Consider the following 13718-nt stretch of genomic DNA (forward strand, 5'->3'; position numbering starts at 1 on the left):
GTGCATATTTTTATAATAGATAATAATAGAATTCTTTATTGGCCAAGTGTGATTGGACACACAAGGAATTGGTCTTTGGTGGAGATGCTCTCAGTGTACATAAACAAAAGATACATTTGTCAAGAATCATAAGATACAACACTTAATGATAGTCACAGAGTACAAATATGCAATTGAATCATACTAGGAAACAATCAATATACATCATAAGGATACAAGCAACAAAGTTACAGTCATGCAGTCATGAGTGGGAGGAGATGGGTGATAGGAACAACGAGAAGATTAATAGTAATGCAGACTTAGTGAATAGTTTGACAGTGTTGAGGGAATTATTTGTTTAGCAGAGTGATGGCGTTTAGGAAAAAACTGTTCTTGTGTCTAGTTGTTCTGATGTGCAGTGCTCTATAGCGTCGTTTTGAGGGTAGGAGTTGAAACAGTTTATGTCCAGGATGTGAAAAGTCTGTAAATATTTTCACAGCCCTCTTTTTGACTTGTGCAATATACAGGTCCACAATGGAAGGCAGGTTGGTAGCCATTGTTTTTTTTGCAGTTCTAATTATCCTCTGAAGTCTGTGTCTGTCTTGTTGGGTTGCAGAACCAAACCAGTTATAGAGATGCAGATGACAGACTCAATAATCCCTCTGTAGAACTGTATTTTGCCCTTTAAATTTTTCAAAGGTCTTCATTCAACATTTCATTGCATTGTTCCAATTCAATTCAATGTTATGGCGGTGGTAGACCAGTATAGATAAGAAACAAAATCATATTTAAGGCAAGGTATATCTGAAAAACAATCTAACATTTGTGAGAACTGCAAAGCTGGCTGGCTGGGAAATTCTGGGAGTTGAAGTCCAGCAGGCTTAAAGTTGCCAAGGTTGGAGACCCCTGGCCTTGAAAGTGGTTTTTCTTCTTGCATGTTGCCTGGTTCTTTCAGACAGAGAAGGTGAACTCTCTTTCACCTCGATCTTCTTAGTAAATGTTATATCTACCTGTCTGTAGTTTGCATGATAAAATAATTGCATGATAACATTTTTTTAAAAATATTGCATTTATAAAATCACCGGGGCTTTTCTACGTTGGAGTTTTAACATCCCCAAGGGATTCCTGCCCTTGAAAATATGACGCCCATAACGCGGGTTACAACTCCCCCCATCCAACTCTTCGGCTTTTTCCGGAGACGCTTCGGCTTGTCAATGCCTAGGTGGGGGCGGGGCTAGAACCTGTCTGGATTTGTTCTCTGGTTGTCGGCTTGGGCGGGGCCAATCCCGAGAAGGCTGGGCCCAAGCCTCTCCCCCCCACGTGACCAAGTTCCAGCTGCTCTCCCGTAACAGTTCCCTGGCCGGAGAGAGAGGCGAACCAGCGAGCCAACGAACGTCAAATGCTGTTCTTATAACTTTGTTTCTTCTCCCCGCCCACTTCACCTGCCTCGGCTGGCTGGCTGGTTGGCTTGAGAAGGGTGGGGAGGAGGAGGCTCCAGGCACCCCGTTCTTCGCACTTCGCCTCCCGATGGGAACTGCATGGCTTTAGCCAAGGTGAGAGAGACCTATTTCTCCCCCCTCCCTCTTCCCTCAATAAATTCTTAGCAATTTTTTTAAAAAATAAAAAATAAAAAAAATAATGCATTGCAATTAAAACATAAGAAAGTTTCTATAGCTGGCTTGCAGAGAAGGAAGATTTCCATTCAGCAAAAAAAAAAAAAAATTAAATTAATATATCTGTATATATATATGTATATATGTGTGTGTATCTATCTATCATGCATTACAATTAAAAAATAAAGTTTCTATGTCTGGCTTGCAGAGAAGGAAGATTTCCATTCAGCAAAAAAAAAAAAAATTAAATTAATATATCTGTATATATATATGTATATATGTGTGTGTATCTATCTATCATGCATTACAATTAAAAAATAAAGTTTCTATGTCTGGCTTGCAGAGAAGGAAGATTTCCATTCAGCAAAAAAATAATAATATATCTATATATATATGTATATATATGTGTGTGTATCATCTATCTATGATGCATTACAATTAAAAAATAAAGTTTCTATGTCTGGCTTGCAGAGAAGGAAGATTTCCATTCAGGAAAATAAATAAATAAATAAATAAATAAATATATATATATATATATATATTGCATTGCAATTAAAAAATAAAAAAGTTTCTATTTCTGGCTTGCAGAGAAGGAAGATTTCCATTCAGCAAAAAAATAAAAATAAAATTAATATATATGTGTGTGTGTGTGTGTGTGTGTGTGTATGTATATCTATATGTCTGTCTATCTATAATGCATTACAATTAAAAAATAAGAAAGTTTCTATTTCTGGCTTTGCAGAGAAGGAAGATTTCCATTCCTGGAGGGGGGGTGGAAAGGGTGTTTGGGGGAGATGGGAGAAGAGGGTTTGGTTCATTAAAGGGCTCCCTCCCTCCCTCCTTCCCCTCCCTTTTCCTTGTTTGTTCCAACTTTTCCTGCGGTTCCCCCCCCCCTTTTTTTTTTTTTTTCTTTTTTCAAATCCCGGGATCCTGGCTTTTCAAAGTGAAGCTAGCGACGATCGCGTCGTGCCGGGCGTTTGCACGCGGATCTCTCTCTTTCTCTCTCTCTCTTTTTTGCGTGGGGGTTTGGAAGTCTTGGCGAAGAACGTGTGTGTTTGCGTGTGTGTGCCTTGTGGGTGTGTGAGTGCTGCTGGATTTCGCATTGTTATGCATGCAGGGCGTGTGTGACGTGGGTTCGTGTTTGCTCGGCTGCATCCAGCCTGAATGGCAAAGAGGAACGTGCCCGGGGATTTGTTGACAAGTTGTGGTTCAAAGTGTTTCTTCATTCTTAAACTTTCTTTAAAAAAAAAAAAATGGTTACGTGGATTGTTTTTTTTTTTTAAAGTCATGTTTTTCCCAGTTGCGAGTCGTTCCGCTAGTTTTTTGTTGTTGTTGTTGTTGTTGTTTTTGCATTCTTAGGTTGTATGCACAACAATATGTGCTACAAATTCAATTAAAAAAAAATGTCTATGGAGATTCTCACTCATCCAGGTTGTCCCAAAGGTGCTTTTTCCAAAAATCAACAGGACTTCCTTGGGGTTTTTTTCCCCCCTTTGAAAATGTTTCACTTCTCATCCAAGAAGCTTCTTTGGTTTATTCAGCTCAGAAAAAAAACAAAACATCCACATGCTTAAATTTCTTTTAAATTAATAATATAATGTATTAAATAATTAAATAATTAGAACTGCAGAAAAAAACAATGACTACCAACCTGCCTTCCATTGAGGACCTGTATACTGCAGGAGTCAAAAAGAGGGCTGTGAAAATATCTACAGACCCTTCGCATCCTGGACATAAACGGTTTCAACTCCTACCCTCAAAACGACACCATGGAGCACTGCACACCAGAACAACTAGACACAGGAACAGTTTTTTCCCGAACGCCATCACTCTGCTAAACAAATAATTCCCTCAACACTGTCAAATTATTCACTAAGTCTGCATTACTATTACTATTAATCTTCTCATTGTTCCTATCACCCATCTCCTCCCACTTATGACTGCATGACTGTAACTTTGTTGCTTGTATCCTTATGATTTATATTGATTGTTTCCTAGTATGATTCGATTGCTTATTTGTACCCTATGACTATCATTAAGTGTTGTACCTTATGATTCTTGATGAACGTATCTTTTCTTTTATATATACTGCGAGCACATGCACCAAGACAAATTCCTTGTGTGTCCTATCACACTTGGACAATAAAGAATTCTATTCTATTCTATTCTAATTAAAAGAAAGGCAGATCTTTTTTCCCAAGAAGAAATTGCTTTATGCCATGAGTGGTTGCTCTGGGTGGGCTTAGATTGAGATGTAGCAATTAGTTCCTCTTCTTGGTGCAGTAGGCATGTAGGATTCACTGAGGAATAAGCTGATGGATAGTTGTGTAAATGTTCACAGTCGTGTAGCAAGGGTGTGCAGTTAAGCACTTCTTTCGGCCGCAATGCAAAATAGACTTCAGAACCTTGGAAGACATTAAACTGAATTATATTTCTTAAACGGCTTTGCTTATTATGTATAAGCTCTGAAAAAGTAGAGTCACTCCACTGAATCTGTGTAGATAGAGTGCAGAGAATGAAGTGGGAAAACATGGCAGTATTTTGCAATTATGAAGCACAGAGATATTTCAACTCTTTTATTTCATTTGAAACCAACCCTGGAGGTTACATTCCCTAAAATGAGTGGGGGAGATTGTCCTGATGCAGCCAAAAAAAAAAAAAAAAAAAATAGGACCCAAAAGCAGAAATAAAACATAAAAATACTGTAAATTGCATGGAAAACACTAGCAATAGTTAATAAAGTGACTTTCATCATTTCTCTCTGTCTTTCCAAATGTCATAAATTATGGGGGGTTTTAAGGGCTGCTGAGGATTCATCCCAACCATGTATGGGCAACCACACAGAGACCGGCAGATTCCAAATTATGCACTTCTGATATAGGTAGTCCTCCACTTACAACAGTTCGCTTAGTGACTACTCGAAGGCACTGAAAAAAGTGTAACTTATGACCCTTTTTCACCCTTATGACCATTGCAGCATCCCCCCCATAGTCACATGTACGTTTGGATGCTTGGCAACTGACTCACATTTGTGACGGTTTCAGTGTCCAGGGGAAGTCATGTGATCCGCTTTTGCGACCTTCTGACCGGCAAAGTCAATGGGGAAACCAGATTCCACTTAACAATGGTGTTACTAATCGAACAACTGCAGTGATTCACTTAACAAATGTAGCAGGAAAAGTCGTAAAATGGGAAAAAAACGAATTTCTCATTTAGCAACACGCATTTTGGGCTCAATTGTGGTCGTACGTTGAGGACTACCTGTAGTGTAGAGCAGTGTTTCTGAATTTTGGCAACTTTTAAGATGTGTGGACTTCAACTCCCATTGTGGGAGTTAAAGTCTATTCATCTTAGAAATTGATGAGGCAGAGAAAGGCTGCTTGTAGGCAGAAGGTTGGATTTTGACATATTTAGAGAATTGCATCAACATACACTGAAAGTGAAATTGTGTGGCTGTAATAATACGGTTGCAGACGGTCTTGAAATGAATTTGAAATGCAGAAGTAAATAATTAAATGATGATTAAATTAGAGATGTGGTAAGATAAGAGACAGGTTCATTGTGATGTTTGTTATTGCGTTTATTGCTTTGTTTGGAGCAACATTTTGTCTGAGCAAAAGGCATCTCTGGAAAATCGTACTGTGTGGAATTGAAGCACTGGAGCAGTGGTGGGTTCTGCCCGGTTCCGCCGAGCCGGTAGTGGTGACGATATGACGTCACCGAACCGGTTCTGCCCCCACCCCCGCATTATTTCTATCTTTTATTTGGCCCTGCCCCCAATCTATTCGCTGCCTCCTGAGTCCCAGTTGATCGGCTAGAAGGAAAAAAACGTAAACTCTTGCCGCTGGCCTTCAAAGGGCCGCTCTACAGCTGATCAGCGTTAAAAGGCAGTGTGGTGGTAGACCGGTGCCTGCAAAAACAAATGAGTAGACCGGTACAGCTGCAAGCAGTTAAAAGCCTGGTAGACCAGTACCTCTGCTAAATCCTAAAGAATTGTCACATGACCAAGCCACGCCCACAAAATAAGCCACGCCCACATAACCAGTAGTAAAAAAATTTAGAACCCACCCTTGCACTGGAGGTCTCTTCTTCAACAGTCTCGCACTCAGCTCTTCCCCTTACTTGTTACTGTGTTCCTTAGGAGCTATATAGATAGTCCTTGACTTACAAAAGTTTACTTAGTGACCATCCAAAGTTATAACGGCCCTGAAAAAAATGACCATCTTTCAGAGTTACAACCTTTGCAGCATCCCCATGATCAGGCGATCAAAATTCAGATGCTTGGCAACCGATTCACACTTATGACCGTTGCTGTGTCCCAAGGTCACACGATCCCCTTTTGCACCCTTCTGAAAATGGGGAAGCCAGATTCACTTAAACAACCAGGTTACTTATCAACTGCAATGATCCACTTAACAACTGTGGTAAGAAAAGTCGTAAAATGGGGGCAAAACTCACTGGACAAAGGTCTCGCTTAACCACAGAAATTTTGGGCTTGATTGTGTTTAGGACCATCTGTGCTTGAAAAGTTTTCTGCCAAAGCTCATGGAAAACCAAAACCAGAATTTTTAGCAATTTCTTTATTACAGGGGTGTCAAACTCAAGGCCTGTGGGCCAGATCTGGCCTGTGTGGTGCTTAGATCTGGCCCGCAGGGCCGCCCGGGAGACAGCAAAGGACCAGCTTGCGGTGCCTCTGCCAGCAAAAATGGAACTCGGGAAGGCTGTGTGTGCCCCCCCCAGCTCCGTTTTTTTTCTGGCAAAGGGCCGCAGGAGGCTGTCGCAGCCGAAAACTGAGCGTTGACCAGTGATGTTGAGCTGGCCACACACATCCTGCCCCCCCTCTTCCCAGGTCAAACCCAACCCTGATGCGTCCCTCAATGAAATCGAGTTTGACACCCTGCTTTATTAGGATTAACTGAAACCACCCAGAAGGCTATGCAAGTTTCTGAGTTACTGAAATGGGGATTAATCAAGAGTTTTGGAGGACTCGGAAAGTGGCACACCCCTTTGTATATTTTGGCAGATCTTAATAAAGATATCATATAGCTATGAATTTTGCAATAGCTGTGTTCCGTCACTCTGTTGACTCCATGGAGCCTAAGCCATCCATTAATCACTGGGCTTGGAGCAAATATATCCAAGGACAACTTGAAGTGAGAAAAAGATTGAGATTTCACAAAATAAGTAATATGCAGCTGGACGGCTGTATTTGACATTCCTGGCTAAAGCTTTGAAAAATAACGCTTGTTTTTAAGAACAGCTCCTTTCCTCGGTGTCATTAAAAAAAAACATCATTCTAATCCCTGCTGGGTACTTTGTCTTACTGTCATTGGCAAAGAGTAAAATATAAAAGAAAGTAAAAAAATAAATAAATGTGGATGTGCATTTTTTTATCAGATGAAAGCATCGCTACCTTTTGATCATATCCAAAAAAAAAAAAAGAAAAGAAAAAGGAAAAGCTAATTAAAACCCATGGCTTTTGCGCTAAGAGGAACTTGTTTTACCCATATATTTATTTTATAGAATTAAATGATTAATCTATGATTATTTCATAATTTCTACAGACGGAAATTTAAGCACCTACACTGAACCGGTGCTGTAATAGGAATTTCTATTGTCCCATTAATTTTCAAACAATTGGCATTGAATTCAGAATAACATCCACGTACACAAAAACCCATGAATTTTGCAGAACATAATTAATAAATGGGAAACGGCTTCTGTCAAAAGGGGAGATGGTGCTGAATGGCTACACTGCATTTTGAACGCCACGTCTCAATTAATTAGCTAAAATAAGTATTTCGTTTTGAAAAGACATATAGCTATTTCCTCCCCTCCATATATGCTGTAGTTTTACATACAGGGAGTCCTTGACTTACAACCATTTGTTTGGTGACTTTTATAAGTTACAACGGCACTAGAAAAATGACTTACGACCGTTTTCCACACTTACAACTGTTATAGCATCTCCATGGTGATGTGATCAAAATTCAGACACTTGGCAACTAGATAGATAGATAGATAAATCGATAGATAGATCGATAGATAGATCGATAGATAGATCGATAGATAGATCGATAGAATTCTTTATTGGCCAAGTGTGATTGGACACACAAGGAATTTGTCTTTGGTGCATATGTCCTCAGTGTACATAAAAAGACAAGATACATTCGTCATGAATCATAAGGTACAACACTTAATGATAGTCATAGAGTACAAATAAGCAACCTAATCATACTAGGAAACAATATAAATTGTAGGATACAAGCAACAAAGTTACACTCATGCAGTCATAAGTGGGAGGAGATGGGTGATAGGAACGATGAGAAGACTAATACTAATAGTAATGCAGACTTAGTGAACTAGCTCAGATTTATGACGGTTGCAGTGTCCAGAGCTCTTGTGATCCCCTTCGGCGAGCTTCTGACAAGCAATGTCAGTGGGGAAGCCAGATTCACTTAACAACTGCGGCAAGAACGGTCGTAAAATGGGGCAAAACTCTCTTAATAATTGTCTCGCTTAGCAACAGACATTTTGGGCTCAATCGGTGAATGTATGTTGAGGACTACCTGTGTATAGAAATGTGACCTAGAGTTTCTGAACTAAATTTCCATCAGTATATATATAAATATTCCAGTGGGGCATGCATTCCTTATTCCATGTCTATTCTTCAATATCTTATTTACTGCAATTCTAACAATCATTTTATAAATAGCTATTTAAATGCTAAATATTTTGTTAAAAACATGTTGCCTCCTCTACTGGTTTTGAATGTTTTGAAGCACCTGGGTGGATGGCTCCTACCTATGTCTCAAGTGGCCTGATGGAATGTGCACCTGCAGGTACAGCGGGTGAGACCTTTGGCAACACAGAGATTTCCCAGAAAGAGGCCCAGATTAAGAATGAACTGCTTAATGAGTCGAGGACTATCTGCAGTTGCTTATACCTAATGGACGGAATCTTGCCAAAGTAAAGCTATGAACTTTCCAGCCTACTTGATATATCCTAAGAGATTTTAGAGCAGGGTTGTCAAACTCCCAGCCCGAGAGCCGGATGTGTCACGCGCTGGCCACGCCCACGCCCAGTTTAGCAAAGGGGGAAAAAGTCCCGATATGTCACATGACACCGCCGTCACAACGTGAGTTTGACACCCCTGTACAGTCCCGATGTAGATGGAGTAGTGGGGAAGAGGTTCAGGGTAGCCACACTCTAGAACAAGAGTGTCAAATTCACGTCGTCACGGTGAGTTTGCGCAGATGGTGCAGTTGCATGCACAGCGTACGGGAGAGGAGCCGCGCACTAGCGCAGATGGCACGTGCGCACGAGAAGCGCACAAAGCTCGTACCTGTTCAGCACTTGGTGAGTAAAAGGTTCACCAACATTGCCCTAGTGATATCACTGCTTCAGAACTTACCTCTCAGTAAGCTTCTGGCGTGATGGCGAACCTATGGTACTCATGCCTCAGGTGGCACACGGAGCCATATCTGTGGGCACGCGAGCGTTGCCCTAGCTCAGCTCCAGCGTGCATGTGTGTGCCGGCCAGCTGATTTTTGGGCCTTCCGGGCCCACCGGAAGTTGGGAAATGGGCTATTTCCGGACTCTGGAGGGCCTCCGGGGGGATGGGGAAGGCAGTTTTCGCCCTCCCCAGGCTCCTAGAAAGCCTCTGGAGAGGGTGAAAAATGGGCCTACCGGGCCCACTGTGCCATCATGTGCCAAAAGCGGGGGTTGTGTGCGCATGCGCAGGGGTCATTGAATTATGGGTGTGGGCACATGCGCGCGCATGACCCCCGCATTCCCCCCGCTTTTGGCACGTGACAGCAAAAAGGTTAGCCATCACTGTCCTAGTTACTGCATATATAGCCCTTTGTGGCATAAGGCTGGATTACTCGGTGGTCTCTCTTGTTTTATCTCACGAGATATGGCAGAACAGGCCTGCTTCAAGTCCCTTCCATGAATTAATATCACCTAGTGGGGCCCAATGATACATCTTCCCTGATGTAGCCCCTGCCCTATGGAACAAAATTCCCCCGAGATTTTGAGAGTCCTCAACTCTTCTGTCCTTCTGCAGGGCTCCAAAGACTTGGTTCTTCCTCAAATACTGAGCCAAACAATGGGATGAGCATGTGCAGGGTGCAAAACTTTTGAATGAGTTGTGTCTTGATAGCTTTATTTGCTTCTTTTATTGTTAGTTATGTTATTTCATTAGCCTGCAGTTTTCGTAGTCTGAAGATCTTCATTTATGTTACCCTGTGTTTAATGTTACTTCAAATTGTAAGTCGCCCAAAATCACTCCTGTGAATTGGGCAACTGTCTAAATTCAGTACATTAATTAATGGTAACTAAGATCTAAAGATTGTGAAACGGAGAAATTAAAAGCATTAAAAATAGTCTGTGTTTAATGAATACATTGGAAGTAAAGAGGATAGTTATTACAATAATTATGTATTCAGCTCATCTGAATTAATAAAGACGAGCAAACTTTGGATTATATATATCCTACCCTGGCATCATTACTCAAAACGTTTAACCCAAAATATAAATTCACAAAATAAACTAACCAGAGGTTGTTGTTTTTCGCCTGGCCAAAATCACATTGGATTTTGTTTGAAGAACCAATCTGAAGGCATATTCATATTGTTATACTTTTTTTTCTGTATTTTTTAATAATTTTCAATAAAAAAAATTTAAAAAAATGAATGGCACCAGGCTAAAATAAATGGATGGAGAAAAGCCAGAACAATATTTAATATTTAATGCATCAACACAAATTGTTTTAATAAAGTAAATATTGATCGTGCATGATTTAATCGTTTTAGCTTTTCTTGACTATAGTTATAGTTGATTTGAAACTTCTGAAGGTCCATCTCAACTGACAGGGCCCCAAAACAGTGGTCTTCGTTAAATTGCATGTTTTCAGCAGAGCCCACCTTAAAATAGCCAGCACTGTGGCTTCTGTTCAGAATTTGCTTTAGGCTGCATTTCAAGTGAAAACTGCATAAGTTGAAATGTTTTCCTTTCAAACACAAGCGGTGGGAAGAAAAACATGGGATGGGATTTTTCATGGACCTTTGTGGTTGGAGAAACATTCCTACGGTCACATTTTCGCGGGTTTCGTTTTTCCTGCTTTTCTTGTTCCAAAAACTGGAGCTACACAGACTCTCCATCCCAGCACACCAATCGTGCTGGGCGTGATTTTACTCAGCACAATTTTCCGAGCCTGACAACCTGCGAGTGATTTGGTAAAACTATCACTTGCTAGCTGGTACATGTTCGCAGCATCCTCTGAAACCTCTGCTGATTTGCAACCCATAAGAGATAAGGACAGAGATAACTGGTTGGCAACCTTGCCCAGACAGAAAGTGAAATCTTGCACACCTCTGTGGTTAAAGTGAACATTGCTCCATATCCAAGACAGCTGCATTCTTTCTTAATAATAAAAAAAAAGTGCTGCATATACATTGCCTTTCCTCCTAGAAAAGCAGCATTGAGCATGTTCAATTCGATGCTAAACATTTTTTAAAAAAATATATTTTTATTGTTTACATATAAATATATTGAATACAATGTCATTGTCCTGGCATTCCACTTGCCATGAAACAAAGGTAAAGACAAAATAACATATATACAATTTTAATCAGTGCTAGTGTTGTACAGTTATTTCTGACCATCGTATTCTAGAATGTCAACTTATCTATCATTCTAATAAAGGTAAAGTTTCCCCTCGCACATATGTGCTAGTCATTCCTGACTCTAGGGGGCGGTGCTCATCTCCGTTTCAAAGCTGAAGAGCCAGCACTGTCTGAAGATGTCTCCGTGGTCATGTGGCCGGCATGACTAAACACCAAAGGTACATGGAACGCTGTTACCTTCCCACCATAGCTGGTCCCTATTTTTCTACTTGCATTTTTTACGTGCTTTTGAATTGCTAAGTTGGCAGAAGCTGGGACGAGTCATGGGAGCTCACCCCGTTATGCGGCACTAGGGATTCGAACCGCTGAACTGCCGACCTTTTGATCGACAAGCTCACCGTCTTAGTCACTGAGCTACCGCATCCCCCTATCATTCTAATACCTATATTCTAATACATGCATAGTATCTCTTTCCATGTCCACCTAACCTGATTCTTTCGCATTCCGACTTCTACCTTCTAACCATTGATAGAAACTATTTCATGTACCATAGTATTCTGTATCTCCTTTATCTTTTATTTTTAGTGTTAGTCTATCCATTTCCGCACAGACTAAGATCTTCCTTATTGTCTCCTCCTCTGAAGGGTGTTTTCGCTCTTCCACTGCTGCGCATACACAATTCTTGCTGCGATCAAGATGTGTAATATTAGGTATATTGTCCCTTTTTCATAGCCATTCGATATAATGACAAATAAAAATAATTCTGTCTTAAACTCTATATGTTGCCTGGTCTTTTTTTCTAACCACATATGGATTTGTATCCAAAATTTCCTTGTCTTTATACTAACACTAACCACTTTTGAATTCACCAGTTTGTGTTTTTCTAATTTTTGGACTAAACTGGTTTCAAAAAAAACATTTTCAGCCTGATCCACATGATCCACTGTCTGCTACTATCTTAAAAGTTCTTGAAACAAATGTTTCCTCAATTAGGAAATCCTCTTCTACAGCAGATATTTTTATTTTAGCCTCCATTGACTAGTTAGAATATATGGGCCAGCTTTGATACACCATAAAATATGAGATCCTACTTCTTCCTGGCTACATTAGGCTTTTCATTGAATTCTCAGAAATTATAGCTGCTCTCATTTTTCCTACAGAACCTTTTACATGCTGTGTGGAAAGAAGGGAGAAAGGGAGAAAAGAAGAGAGAAAAAGAAGGGAGGGGAGGGGAAGGAGGGAGGGAGGGAGGGAGGAAGGAAGGAAGGAAGGAAGGAAGGAAGGAAGGAAGGAAGGAAGGAAGGAAGGAATTTATAGGGGTTTTCCAAGGATTTAATTATTGTATATCTACTTTGTAAGTATTTTCAGTAACTAAACATTCTAGACTTGAAGGCTACTGGGGAAAATAATGCTGGCTTTCAGAAAACCACTTTAAAAAGAACTACCTTGCTATGCTTTGCTCTGGAAGAAGCCTCTGGCATTTTGGCATTCTTAAAATGCTGAAGATGACTGTGAGATAGTAAATGGCACGCATACTGGAGGATGTGGGGGGAAAGTCCATTTGTGTTGTTGGGAAAGGAACACCATGTCTAGTGTTCCCGCTGCTTGTTTTGCTAATATTTACTTGAATTCTTCCTCTGCGTTCCATTTCCTTCTGATATTTTTAACCAACCTGTAAATGGATTGGCATTTATAGCTTAAATAGGCATTTATCTGAAAGGAAGACAGTTCTGAATTTAAGCCAGTTCCGTACCCCCATATTTATGAATTGATGATGTGTTATCAAGTTGATGTTGACTCAGATCTTCTACTGATCCACTCATCACCGCTGTAACTTAATCCATTGTGATAAATAAGTCAAGGATTACCTGTATCTGGATTTATTTATTTTTCTATAATCCATGTATTTATTTTCTGGTTTGTCCACAGTGTTATGTGTATCAGAGGTGGATTTCAGCAGGTTATGACCAGTTCAGGAGAACCGGTAGCAGAAATTTTGAGTAGTTCGGAGAACCGGTAGTAAAAATTCTGACTGGCCCCGCCCCCATCTATTCTCTGTGTCCCAAGTCCCAGCTGATCGGGAGGAAATGGGGATTTTGCAGTAACCTTCCCCTGGAGTGGGGTGGGAATGGGGATTTTACAGTATCCTTCCCCTGGAGTGGGGAGGGAATGAGGATTTTACAGTATCCTTCCCCATGCCCACAAAGCCACACCCACAAAGCTATGCCATGCCCATCAAGCTACACCCACAGAATTGGTAGTAAAAAATTTTGAAACCCACCACTGATGTGTATGTATATGTATATGTGTAGAATACTAGAATAGAATAGAGTTGGAAGGGATCTTGGAGGTCTTCTAGTCCAGCCCTCTGCTGAAGCAGGAGAACCTGTACCATCTCTGTCAAGTGACTATCCGGTCTCTTCTTAAAAACCTCCAGTGATGGCACATCCAAGATTTCTGAAGGCAATCTGTTCCACTGGTTAATTGTCCTCACTGT

At 40.6% G+C, this 13718-nt stretch overlaps 1 protein-coding gene across 4 annotated transcripts in view; it reads left to right on the plus strand.

Annotated features, from left to right (window-relative positions):
* Positions 1-1255: 1255 nt before the first annotated feature.
* Positions 1256-13718, plus strand: part of AFF1 (ALF transcription elongation factor 1) — a 174353-nt gene continuing 161890 nt past the window's right edge. Inside the window, exon 1 of one of the 4 annotated variants that reach the window (XM_087875112.1) lies at positions 1256-1532. The gene's annotated coding sequence lies outside the window, so the exon portion shown is untranslated. The remainder of the gene's footprint in view (positions 1533-13718) is intronic. The other 3 variants (XM_034440438.3, XM_087875115.1, XM_087875116.1) reach the window with 3 other exon arrangements.

This window comes from Pantherophis guttatus, chromosome 8 (assembly GCF_059756535.1).
Source record: "Pantherophis guttatus breed Tessera chromosome 8, ASM5975653v1, whole genome shotgun sequence".
Lineage (NCBI taxonomy): Eukaryota > Metazoa > Chordata > Lepidosauria > Squamata > Colubridae > Pantherophis > Pantherophis guttatus.